The 13,104-nt window shown below is 32.5% G+C and overlaps 1 non-coding gene across 1 annotated transcript; it reads right to left on the bottom strand.

Annotated features, from left to right (window-relative positions):
- Nucleotides 1-10,619: 10,619 nt before the first annotated feature.
- Trnas-aga (transfer RNA serine (anticodon AGA)) lies at nucleotides 10,620-10,701 on the bottom strand. Its single transcript has one exon. It is a non-coding gene; the product is annotated as a tRNA-Ser (tRNA).
- Between the last annotated feature and the right edge of the window lie 2,403 nt (nucleotides 10,702-13,104).

The raw sequence follows: 13,104 nt of genomic DNA, 5'->3' as shown, positions 1-13,104 counted from the left end.
GCAGAATATTGAATTTTTTAGTTTTATTGAACATGGATTTTAAGGGTGTAAATATACCAAATAAAGCCTTCGTGATATATATAAGTATTATTTTCAGTATATTCTTTCTTACTTGTAAATACTAAATACATAGTTTTAATTCAAAATTATTGCATCATAATTTGTTCAATTCACTTCAATTATTGTTTTCAATAATTTTATATTTGCAATCTTTGAACTATGTCGCAACAAACAGTGTTGTGGAGTTTGTTGTCATTAGCCTTAGGCTATGTGAGGGAGGGAGGAAGAGGCGGAGGCGGAGGAAAGAAAGATGGCCAAGTTAAGTTATCCGCTTAACAGTTGACCCAGCCCCCCGAACAACCCACTGAATGGCCGTTTAGTATGTTGTCGGCCCCCGCCAATTAGGCGCCTTGTTGCAACGTTCAACTTGCCACTTGCAACGTGCAACTTGTGACTTGCAACCTGGCGAGGCCTGCAGCTAATTGCCAAAGCAAACAGACTCTCTCTCTCTTTCTGCTTTCTGTCTCTGTCATTAAATGTGGCCCCGCTTATGATTGAACAATCAAACACGCCCAGCGACGAGCGAAGAACTAAAAAAAGCTAAGCAAAATAATACGCCCACGGCCCAAAGGCCTCCGTTAGACGCACTTGGCGTTAATTACAGCTTCAGCTTCAGCCACAGATACAGATACAGATACAGATACAGATATGTTCCCCCATCCCCCTCCTCCTCCTCCTCATCACTTATTTGATGCGTCGCAAGTTGTTCGTCTATTCATTAAGTTAATCACAGGTTTGCAGTGCGTCAGCTGAAGCTTCCGCCTATTGCAATTCAAATGCAATGCGCATGCGCCTGCCACTTGCAACTTGCCACTTGCCACTTGCAGCCGTTTTAATTGCAACAACAGTGTAAAAACAAGTAAGAAATACATAGTCGAGTGTACTCGACTGTGAGATACTTGCTACTCATGTTTAATAAAAGCAAGATAGTGTGGTACAATTTCAAATATATGTTTTATATGCTATTTTAAAATATACCAAATTAGTATACCACAAAATACTAAAATATACCAAAGGCTATAATTTGTATATCAGTAGTATATCGATATACCAATTGTAGTCTTCTACGTGTTTTAGTATTTTTTGTAGTATATTAATTTGACAATTTAGTATATACTTAATCAGCAGTATATCAATACGAGAATTGTATTGACTGCTGTACAATTTCAAATATACCATTTTATGTTTTATATGCGATACTAAAATATACCAAATTAGTATACTAAAATATACCAAAGGCTATAATTTGTATATCTGTAATATATCGATATACCAATTGTAGTCTTCTATGTGTTTTAGTATTATTATAGTATATTAATTTGGCATATAACACAATTTAGTATATACATAGTTAATCAGCAGTATAAAAATATAAGAATTGTAATGACTGCTGTATATTTTAGCATTTTTTTGATATATTAATTTAGTATATAACAGTAACTTGGTGTTTCACTAGTATGCTGATATGACAATTGCAGCCTTTGGTATATTTTAGTATTTTTTTGGGTATATTCTTGTCGTATACAACAATAATTTGGTATATCAGTAATATGTCGATAGGACAATTGTGGCCATCTACATTTGTAAATATTTAGTATTTTTTGTTATATTAATTTGGTATTAAATCAATTGTATATCGGTATGACAATTGTAGCTTTTGGTGTATTTTAGTACTATACTGCAGAGCTGAAAATATACCAGATTCTCAGCCAAAGCAGCTACAACTTTAGTGTCTTTTGCAAGGAAGTGAACGTAGCAAAAATACTTAAATATAATATATACCGCAGGTTATATTTTGTATATCAGTAGTATATCGATATACCAATTGTAGCCTTCTATATATGTATATGCATTTTTTTTGGTATATTAAATCGGTATATATTCAGTATAAGACAATTGCGGCCTTCTATATGTTTTAGTATATTTTTAGTATATCTGTTTGACATGTAACTATATTTTGGAATAAATATCAAAACAGTAGTATATCAATATAACATTGTCGTTTTCTATATATTTTAGTATTTTTGGTATATTAATTAGTATATGTATAATAATTATTTGGTATATATGAAATCAGTAGTATATCGATATACCAATAGTAGCCTTCTATATATATTAGTATTTTTGTTTGGTATATTTATTTGATATATAACAATAATTTGGTATACATACAATATATGGCTTCGGTATATTTCAGTATTATACCATAGAGATGAATATACATACATATATCAGATTTTCAACAAATGCAACTTAAAACAGCATGTTTTGCCATATAAAATGATTTCTTGAATAACTTTTAAGTTGCTTGTCACACTTTCAGCACAAAGTTATAATACCCTTCCACACTTCTAGGTAACGGGTATAAAAAAAAAACTCACGCACTTCACAGCGAAGAAGCGAAGAGAACATCAAGTTAATTGTCCGGCTGTCTGAAGATTTCCGCTTGGATTGAGTTATTAATTATGTGTGCGTGCGCCTGAGTGTGTAAGTGTGTGTGTGTGTGTGTGTGTCCCATTCCTTGCCACCTTGCCACACTGTGAACCGCCTACGCTTCGCTGCCTCTCTTCTTGTAATGTAATAAGCAAAACATTGCGTTAACCAGACTTTAACTCAACTGCTGTTGTTGCTGCTGTTGTTGCAAGTGAGAAGAATTGCAATTTAATTATAATTGTAATCATTATAATCAAGCCGGTAAAAATACGCAATTGCTGCTGCTCTCATTATAATATGTAAAGGCGAATGGAAATTGTTCTATTAAAGCAGCAAGCAATTAATCGCTGGCTCAAAATGCGATTAAGCCTATGGAGATTAATGCTGCGATCACATGAGATATGCTAAAGTCAACTAATATTACGTTTATCTTCATATACAATAAGTACTTTATCCCAATTTCATAATTAAGTTGCACACTTTACATAAAACGGGTCAAGTGATTAATTGCGAGACATTAATCAACCGAAATGAATATATGAAAATGCATATTATGATTATTATTATTATGGATTGCAGCTGGCGTAAAACAAAATAATGTTGTTATCATTATCATTACTTTTAATTGCAACTCTTTCCAAAGAACAATCTACAGAGAGAGAAAAATTTGGTAGCTACAAAATTGGAATAAAGATGTAAGAAAGAAGATACTGTATTATTCTTAAAATATACCAAAATGTTTAATATAATATACTTAGCGGGAATAAACTACATTTAAACAACATTTTAAACTAAGAAAATTGATTAAACAAGATTTTATTTCAAAGAAATTCTTGATTAAAATGTTTAGTCAAATTTCATTTTTTAAATTTTAAAAAGATGTTTATTCAAAAAATGTTTAGTAACAACTTTTAGTTTAAGAAAACTTAACTATTTTAAAACAAATCATATTTGGAGACAATGCTTCCAACCAAAACCTGATTTAAGTCTTGTAAATTTAATGACTAAATTATTGTTAATCTTAAATACATGTTTTAAAATTAATATTAACTGCATAGTTAGAATAAAGTTTGATTAAGTTTGACTAATTCTATGAATCGAATTCAATTTTTATAGTTTTTGTTCCTTTAGAGACATAGAAATATGTTGCATCTGAAAACAAGTATGTTTCAATTATTTTTCACTAATATTTTGTTTTAGAAATATATTTATTAAGTGAAGGAGTTATACAGAAACAATGATAAAAAAAACGTACTTTAAAAACAAAGATAAAGAAAATATATTTTTAACCTAACCCCATAAGGGTTCCTTATGATAAATTAAACTTAGGAGGTTTTCCTCTAATACTTTAAAGAAAGTTAATCTCAAACAAGTAAGAAAGCTACAGTCGAGTGTACTCGACTGTGAGATACCCGCTACCCATTTTGAATAAAAGAAATATATTTTGCGGTATTTTCTCAAAATATACCAAATATACTGCAAAAATACTAAAAATATACCAATTGGTATATTTGGTATATCGACATAGTACCGTATTCAAAATATACCATAGACAGCACAATATACCAGATTGTCAGCCAAAGCAACTAAGACCCCTAGTAAGTAGGCGTTTTTGCCCATACAAAAGTATTTCTTTAATAACTTCGACAATTTTTATCTGATCGCAACCAAAATTTCAGAAATCATAAATACTATATATACTCTAGCTTTAAAATTACGCTTGTTATTCGTTTTTTTTGATTTGCGGGGGCGGAAGTGGGCGTGGCAAAAATTTGAAACAAACTTGATCTGCGTGCAAACATAACAAATGCTGTCGAAAAAAAATTATAGCTCTATCTCTTATAGTCTCTGAGATCCAGTGTTTCATACGGACAGACGGACAGACGGACAGACACACAGACGGACAGACGGACATGGCTATATCGTCTCGGCTGTTGACGCTGATCAAGAATATATATACTTTATAGGGTCGGAGATGCCTCCTTCTACCTGTTACATACATTTCCTGCCGGCACAAAGTTATAATACCCTTCTACCCTATGGGTAGCGGGTATAAAAATCCCATTTGATTTTTTTGCTAGCTCATTCATTAAAGATGTCGTAAAGCATTCGGCATTTGATCAAAAGGTTCTGGGTTCAAACCTCAATCGATTTTGGTTACAATCCATTTACTTTTGAAATTTAATTAATTTAAAAAATTGAATAAAATATCAATTTTATTAATAAAATAGTTCAGATTTTTGAGATATACTTTTGTATGGCACAAGTCGACTACTGCAAAAGAGGCTTAGTTGCTTTGGGTGAAAATCTGGAGTGTTTAGTACTGAATGAATGACTTGTCTTAAATGTAATAGTATATCAATATACCAAATAAAGACTTTGGTATATTAATTTGATATATTATCATAACGAGCGGATGTCTCTACTTTCCTACCTGCTTAAACTAAACTAAATTTATATTATATATGATTGTTGTTGATTTGAGATTTTAAGTCAATTCGCAATTAAGAATCTATACTTGAATTTAAATGTACTTAAAACAATCTTATTTTCGAAATTTAGTCTTGCCTTAATTGTAACATTGTTTTGAGATTTTCTCCTCGAGTTGAAAACTCTTTTTTGCTCTGTGTACGGAAGCATTTGGAATGCAATCAAGCAGCGTAATCAGCTAGCTCTTAGTCTGCATTCTTATTATCATTATTATCAGCAGCCAAAGGCAATTGAAGTGTTTGCAACACATATTTGCATATATTAAGCACATCTAATCGAGATCTTTTTATTGGGCTTTTCGTGTCAGCTGCAATTATGCTGAAATTTTAATGATTATTGAGCGAAACTTTAAATGAAATCTGTTTTGATGTTTGAAGGCAGCTGCAGCAGCATTTGCGATGCCATTTCATGGTCAAACACCTGAGAGAGAGAGAGAAAAATATCTATGCTTCCCGCTCCCCCCTCGATGATGTACAGTGCGTCATCTAATTTAACTTTTTCTATTACATTGCTCGTGCATTTGTCATGAAAGAAAAGGGGGACGACGTCCCTCGCATCCTTGAAAGACACTCCACATTTTATTCTTTCCATTTTTTTTTTTTGATGGGGAGGGGAAGAGACGCCATTTTAACGCTGCGTCATTGTGCGACATTTCCACGTGGACGCCGCGGGGGGCATGCCACATCGAGGGGCACACTGTTGAAGCGTTTTAAGTTTGAACCCACTGCGAACAGTTTTTTTTTTCTTTCTTCTCAGTTCTTTTTTTCTTATTTAACCCATTTCAGGCAAATAAGCAAACAAGCTGTGGGAACGAGATGGAGCATCGCTATCTTAGATATGGAGAGCGAATGTTTTTCAAGCGCGAAGGGTTCTCAAAATTGGGTCACAATGCTGGCCATGGGGTCATCCGATTGCTGCAAGCGAAATGAACACACACACACACACACACACAGAAACACAGCTCCTACTCCATAAGTTCTATTTATTTAGCTTCATTACAGCTTCTGGAGTACTTGACCTTTTGCCATGGCCTCGATTTCAGTTGCATAACAATCAATCAACGGAAAATATAAGAAAAAACATTACAATTAAATATTTTGAACTTCAAGATTTGAATTATATTTGAGGAAATATTATTACTAAATAAAATAATTATATAAAGAATTATACTGAAAAACGGAAAATATAAGAGAAAACATTCCAATAAAATATTTTGAAATTCATGTTTTGAATTATACTCAAGGTATTATTTTTACTAAATAAAATAATTACATAAAGAATTATAATGAATTATATTCAAGGTAATATTTTTACTAAATTAACGATCAGACAAACATAAATTATAAATAATAATAACTAACTATGACTATATATTCAAATTAAAATTTTAAAAATTTAAAATATAATAATTTAGTAAAATATTTAAATTTATTCTCAGACTCAGCTTTGAACCCAGGACCTTTTAACCCAACCACCCACATACATATTTGCATTAGATGTGGAGAGCTATCGATAGTCTGCGTCATCGATAGTGCTTGATAGTTTTCATAAACTATCGACTAGGAAAATGTATCGTCGATAGTTGTCGATAGTGCAGTAAAAGAAAATAATTTAATTAGTTTTTGAAGTAATCCATATTTATCTAAAATATGACAGTACAAAATTGCTTTTCCAATCTTTATCTGAAAATAATGAATAATAATTATTTCCATAGAATGATTTTTTATTTTTTAGGCTTACCTTAACTGCTATTTATATACTATATTTTTTTCAACCAATAAGTTTGTACGCCTTTTTGAAATGATTTGTCCCGCTTTGCTGAAGACCCTCTCCGACTCTACGGAGGTTTCGGGTATACAAAGATATTTGAAAAAAATATCGACCACTATCGACGATAGCGATTAACCACTATCGAGAGTGCGTGTCGATAGTGACCAACCATCGATAGTCCCGATAGTGCCATCGATAGTTCTTCACCTCTAATTTGCATATTCATTTCGTTTCCTTCAAAATTTAAAGCTGTGTTTTAATGTTGTCAATGGTAGCTCAGTGAGTAGAGATGATGCAAATTATTATACGCAAATAATGAGTGGTTGGAAGGTACCAGGTTCAAAAAAATGTTTGATTTAAGAATTTTGTATCAACAAATCGGAAGAATAAAAGACTAACTTTCTCTTCTTCTATCGTTTTAAAATAATTCTAAAATGCGCTTCATATTATAGTATGAAGGTTTCTTAAGTAAAGAAAGTTTTAACTCATCTATGTAGTATAGAATTTTATACTTTAATTGAGGATAAAAGTCTTGTAGTTTTAACGACGCAAATTCTAGATTTAAGATTAAAAGTAATTGCTTGTTTTCTCTGTTTATTATAATTATTGTTTTATTGTTATAAAGAATACAATTCCTTAGTGCAATGAGATGAAGACCTTCAGGCTATATCTATCTGTCTGCTTTATTTGTAATTTATTAATTTTATACATAACACAGCTAGTCGATTTATTTTTAGATTGTTGCAAGTCACTTTCACACCTTTCTTCAGACAAAAGCCGGAACCGGGAACTGAGAACTGAGAACTGTGTAAGAAGTGGCAACAGAAGCTGAAGCAGAAGCAGCTGTCAGCGAATGTGGCAGGAATAAAAGCGAGGCGAGTGAGTGAGCTTGTGTGTGGCAATTGATTGAGTTGCCACACAACAACAGCTCAAATGACTTTATGTATATCGGTAAATTTAATGTGAGAGAGTCGCAGATGATCGACAGCGAAGAGAGGAAGAGGGAGAGGGAGAGGGAGATTGTGGCAGGTTGTGGCTGTTCGTTCATTTTAATAACTGCAACGTCAAATTGTTGCAAGATGCCATTTCAATATGTGTACACCCATATGACCATTTAACGTGCCGGTTGCATGTGAAACGATAGCTGCAACCGCGTTGCACCTGCGTGGACAGCGCTGCGATGGAGTTTTAGGATGGTAAGCGAGGGAAATGCACTCGCATTTAATTGCTGTTAGAACTTGGCCACAGCGCAATAACGGGGCCACAGCGAGTTGCAAGTTGTGTGTGTTGCAAGTTGCAGGCCGATCCAGAGGCAGGTCTGTGCGATGATGATGAATTGCTTTTTGCACACTTTAATTGGACGAATGTGTAATTAAGTTGTGGCCATGGAAATAGCACAAAACACAAGACTCAGGATATCACGCAAAAATACAAACTAAAAAAAAAATGATAAAAAGAGCGAAAGAGCAAAAGAACAGACAGAAAGAGAAGAAGTCACACAGCGAGTTGGCAATTTCCCTGAAATCTTCAAATCAAACAAGACGCATGCGTTGCGCATGCGCTTTCAGCATTCAGTCTCCAGTCTTTGGTTGTTGCCACAAACTTGCCACGCAACAGCAGAGTGTGTGTGTGTGTGGAGTGTCCTTTACCTGTGGCTGCCACTTCACTCTGCCTCTCTCTCTCCTTGGCCTTCTTCATGTCGCTTGTCGCGATTGCAACTCGGATTTGACTGAAACCCAAACCGAAACGCAGAGTAAGAGAGTCCAAATCCAAATCCGATGCTTGGTCGTGTTCATTAACGCTTTGCCCATTAAACTTGATGCCCCAACCAACTTGATGGCTCGTCGACTTGCCCCCTTGTGGTTCATCGTCATCGCCAGTCGCCAAGTCGCCAAGTTGCCAAGTCGACAGTCGACAGTCGCTGGGGCCTTTTAGGAAAGCGTTTAATCGCATTTACATAGATTAGGCAGAATTTGTGTGAAATTGAAACTGCAAAAAAGCGTGCAAAGTGCGAAAGATGCCACAAACACACACACACACACACACACACACACACACACACACACACACACACACACACACACACACACACACACACACACACACACAGAGGCTTACTTCTTGCAACTGCAACTGCTGAGAGCCGCGGGCTAAATTATGGCCAAGTTGTATGCCAGATTTGTGACTCGGCTTATTGCGATTGAACTGCCACTTTTCCCTTCTACCTTCTCCCCTCTACCTTCCCCCTGAGGGGGCAACCAAACAATTTAAAGCTCCCTCAGCTGTCCAAACACTGCAGCTTAGCCCAAAGAAAACAACGCCATTATCTGCTGGTCGCTTCTTAAGGTTCGGTATTAACTATTATGCTAGCTGTAAAGCATTCGATTATAAAAACAATCTTCTTTAAAATGTAAAAATTAAATATGTAAAATCACTAAAAATAATCTAAATTTTAGAAAAACAAGTTAGAATATAATATACCAACAAAGAATACTAAAATATACCGAATGCTATATTTGGTATAACAAATAAAAATTCTTAAAATAAACAAAATATGCCAAATCGAAAAATGATCTAAATTTTAGAAAAACAAGTAAGAAAGCTACCAATTTCATATACCAACGAAAAATACTAAAACATACTGAGTGATATATTTGGTATATCTTATCAAGTTATTTAAAATGTAAATAAAATATGCAACATCACAAAAAATAATTTAATTTTTTTTAACAATAATTTAATATACCGACAAAGAATACTAAAATATACCGAATGATATATTTGGTATATCGAATTGAATTTCTTAAAATATAAATAAAACATGAAAAATCACAAAAAATAATTTAATTTTTTTTAACCATAACTTAATATACCAACAAAATTATGAAAATATACCAAATACTATATTCAGTATATCGACTGAAATTTCTTAAAAAATAAATAAAATATGCAAAATCGTAAAAAAATAATATAATTTTTTTTAACTATAATTTAATATACCAACAAAAAATACTAAAATATACCGAATGCTATATTTGGTATAACAAATAAAAATTCTTAAAAGCTCAAGCAAAATATGCAAAATTGCAAAAAACCGATTTAAATTTTTAAAGAATAAGTAAGAAATCTACCAATATAACCAACAAAAATACTAAAATATACCGATTGCTATATTTGGTATATCTAATTGAATTTCTTAAAATATAAATAAAATATGAAAAATCGTCAAAAATAATCTATTTTTTTAAACTATAATTTTATATACCAACAAACAATACTAAAATATACCGATTGCTATATTTGGTATATCGACTCAAATTTCTTGAAAATACTAGTAAAATATGCAAAACACTTAAGAATGTATATCAATTGAAAACATTTTTAAAAATGTATTGTAAACATTAACAAAATAGTACAAAATTTGACAAAAATACAATCAAAGCGACTTTTAAGACGATTTGTCTATATTCAGTTTCTCTAATAAATATTTTTATTGATTGAACACATTTATCAAATTGTTGAAAAAGCGAAAAAGAAATTACTGAATTTTATACAATTTATGAAAAGAAAATATTTAATAAATTTGAAATCCTGAGAAAAAATTTATAAAATTCAGCTCAAATACATGTTTAAGATAATTTAAATTTTTATTGAATGCAAACATTTTAAGAATTATTTAAAATAATTGAAAATACAAATATAAAAAAATTATTTCTTAACACAATTCTATTAAATCTAAACACTCCGTTATTGAGAGAACCAGACAAGTTTTATCTACGAATTAATCAACTCAATCGTTAACTAGGCATTTATATACTGTCCATTAAACTTATAAAATACCAAAAAAAAACATATAGCTTCATTCTCGCAGTCGGTAGGATTCGAACCTACGCTCCCAGAGGGAATCTGATTTCTAGTCAGACGCCTTAACCGCTCGGCCACGACTGCTGTGTTAACGTGGCTTAAATAAATAACTTATTTCAAGGTAATCAAAAATATTCTTTTGGCTATTTATAGTTGTGTAATGCGAATTGAATTGAAATTGTGATTGCTCTGTAGATTAAAATAAGATAGCACTTAAAATTTAATTAAAACTGATTAGCGAAATGAATTAAATGTCGATAGCAATATCTATAATTAGTTTCTAGGATATCTCGTAGCTGGGCATAATCAGCTTGTGCTTGTTTTTATATCGCAACCCAAATTCCGTCATCAATTAAGAACATCAACTCGTTGTCGCAGCCGCCAACAAAGAAAAGTGGAAAACTGCTGAAAAACATGAAAACTCGAAGCAGGCGCAAAAATAAAGAAAACTGTTTTCCTGCCCCCCACTCTCATACATACACACACACACACACATACACCTCATGCTGTAGTTGTCGTTGCAATGCCTGTCCATACTTGTTATTATCCTTCTTCGAGGACGCTGACACTTTTTCGTCATTACTGCTAAAAGCGTTAAGGAAAAGGCTGATGGCGACGTAGATGGAGATGGAGGAGGAGAAGGAGATGAAGAGGAAGGCTAGGAGATGGAGGCAAATGGGGTAAGTGAAAGACGTGCAAGGACGATGCAACAGCACAAGGCAGGAACAAAATGAAAAGAGTTTTATCGGGCCAACAAAAAATACAACAAATTTATAAAAATAATAGCAACAAAATGAGAATGACAAAAAATAGGCACATCTTTTTTATCTCGCCGACGGCTGAATACACTTGCTATGAACTAACGATTCGGAAGACATTTCTTATTTATAAATTAAAAAAAAAGAATACAAGTTTCTTCGTTGGCCTGAAGAGAAGATGTTTAATGTAAGATCTGTGATGGCCAACTTTCATTATTTATTATTTCTAGACATCTTCCTTTTTTTATAATTGTATTCTAGTCGCGTATAACTGATTTCAAAAATCTATAGAAGATATTTTGAACGATATGTATATAAGAGGTTACTCAATTCATTTGAACTTAACTAATTTGCTAAGAAAATAATCAAGTGATAGCAATTATCCATATACCAAATTAACATACAAAAATTAACTCAAATGTGTATTTGGAATATTGATAGAATACTGTATTCAAAATATACCAAATCAATATAGCTACATACAGTGGCGTGCAAGTGTGAGTACATGTTTGCAACTACTGACTTTGGGTTCGCATAAAAAAGTTATTAGTAAAGTAAATAAGTCCAAATTTTTTGTGTTTATTCTTTGAACATTTATTAACACTGCGAAACACTGAGGAGGAAATGTCATGACCTGGAGATGTTCTACTTGGTGGAGCGTTGGACCAATTATGAAAATAGATGGTACTATGCAAAAGGAAGACTTTCTAGATATTTTGCAGACCCATCTTTGCGATTTTGTTGACAAATAAGCATATAAGGGGAGAGACATCACATTTCAACAAGATGGAGATCCAAAACACACGTCCAAAATCTTCAAGGAATGGATCGCAAAACAACATTTTAAGTTAAAGGAGTGGCCTGCACAGAGTTCTGATCTCAATCCGATCGAAAATTTTTGGTCGATAATGAAAAACCGATTGGGACTCTACGAATCAGTACCAGCAAGGTAGCGCGAGATGCAGCGCCGAGTCCAGCAAGAATGGAGAGCTATTCTAAAATAAATAATACCAAATTTGGTAGAAAATATACCAGAATGAATAAATATCACAATTACAAATATCGATCTTTGGACCAAGTATTAAAAAAAAAACGTTTGTTGAAAAGTGTTCAAAATGAGCATAACTGAGTACATGCCAGTTTTTTTTGTTTTTATTTCGTAAATAAACCAATTAGATTTTTTTGGTATATTTTGTATAAGATTTTGTTAATAAATGTTCAAAGAATAAACACAAAAAATTTGGACTCATTTACTTTACTAATAACTTTTTTATGCGAACCCAAAGTCAGTAGTTGCAAACATGTACTCACACTTGCACGCCACTGTATGTATACCCAAATTTGTGATTTGATATATCGATATACCATTGCATTCAAATATACCGAATTAACGTACTAAAATATACCGACATGTATAATTTGGTAATTCGATATAATACTACATTCACAATATACCGAATTAACATACAAAAATATACCGAAATGTGTAATTTGGTAAATAAATATAATAACGTATGCAAAATATACCGAATTAACATACAAAAATATACCGAAATGAGTTTTTGGTATATCAATATAATACTGCATTCAAAATAAACCGTATTAAAATACGAAAATAAACCGAAATGTGTATTTTGTGTATATCGATATACTATTATATATAAAATATACCATAAAGTGCAAATTAAACTAAAATGTGAAATAACCAGTTCACTGCAAATCTTGAAAT

This window comes from Drosophila nasuta, chromosome X, assembly GCF_023558535.2.
Source record: "Drosophila nasuta strain 15112-1781.00 chromosome X, ASM2355853v1, whole genome shotgun sequence".
NCBI classification, from domain to species: Eukaryota; Metazoa; Arthropoda; class Insecta; order Diptera; family Drosophilidae; genus Drosophila; species Drosophila nasuta.
This window is presented reverse-complemented; position numbering and strand designations above follow the sequence as displayed.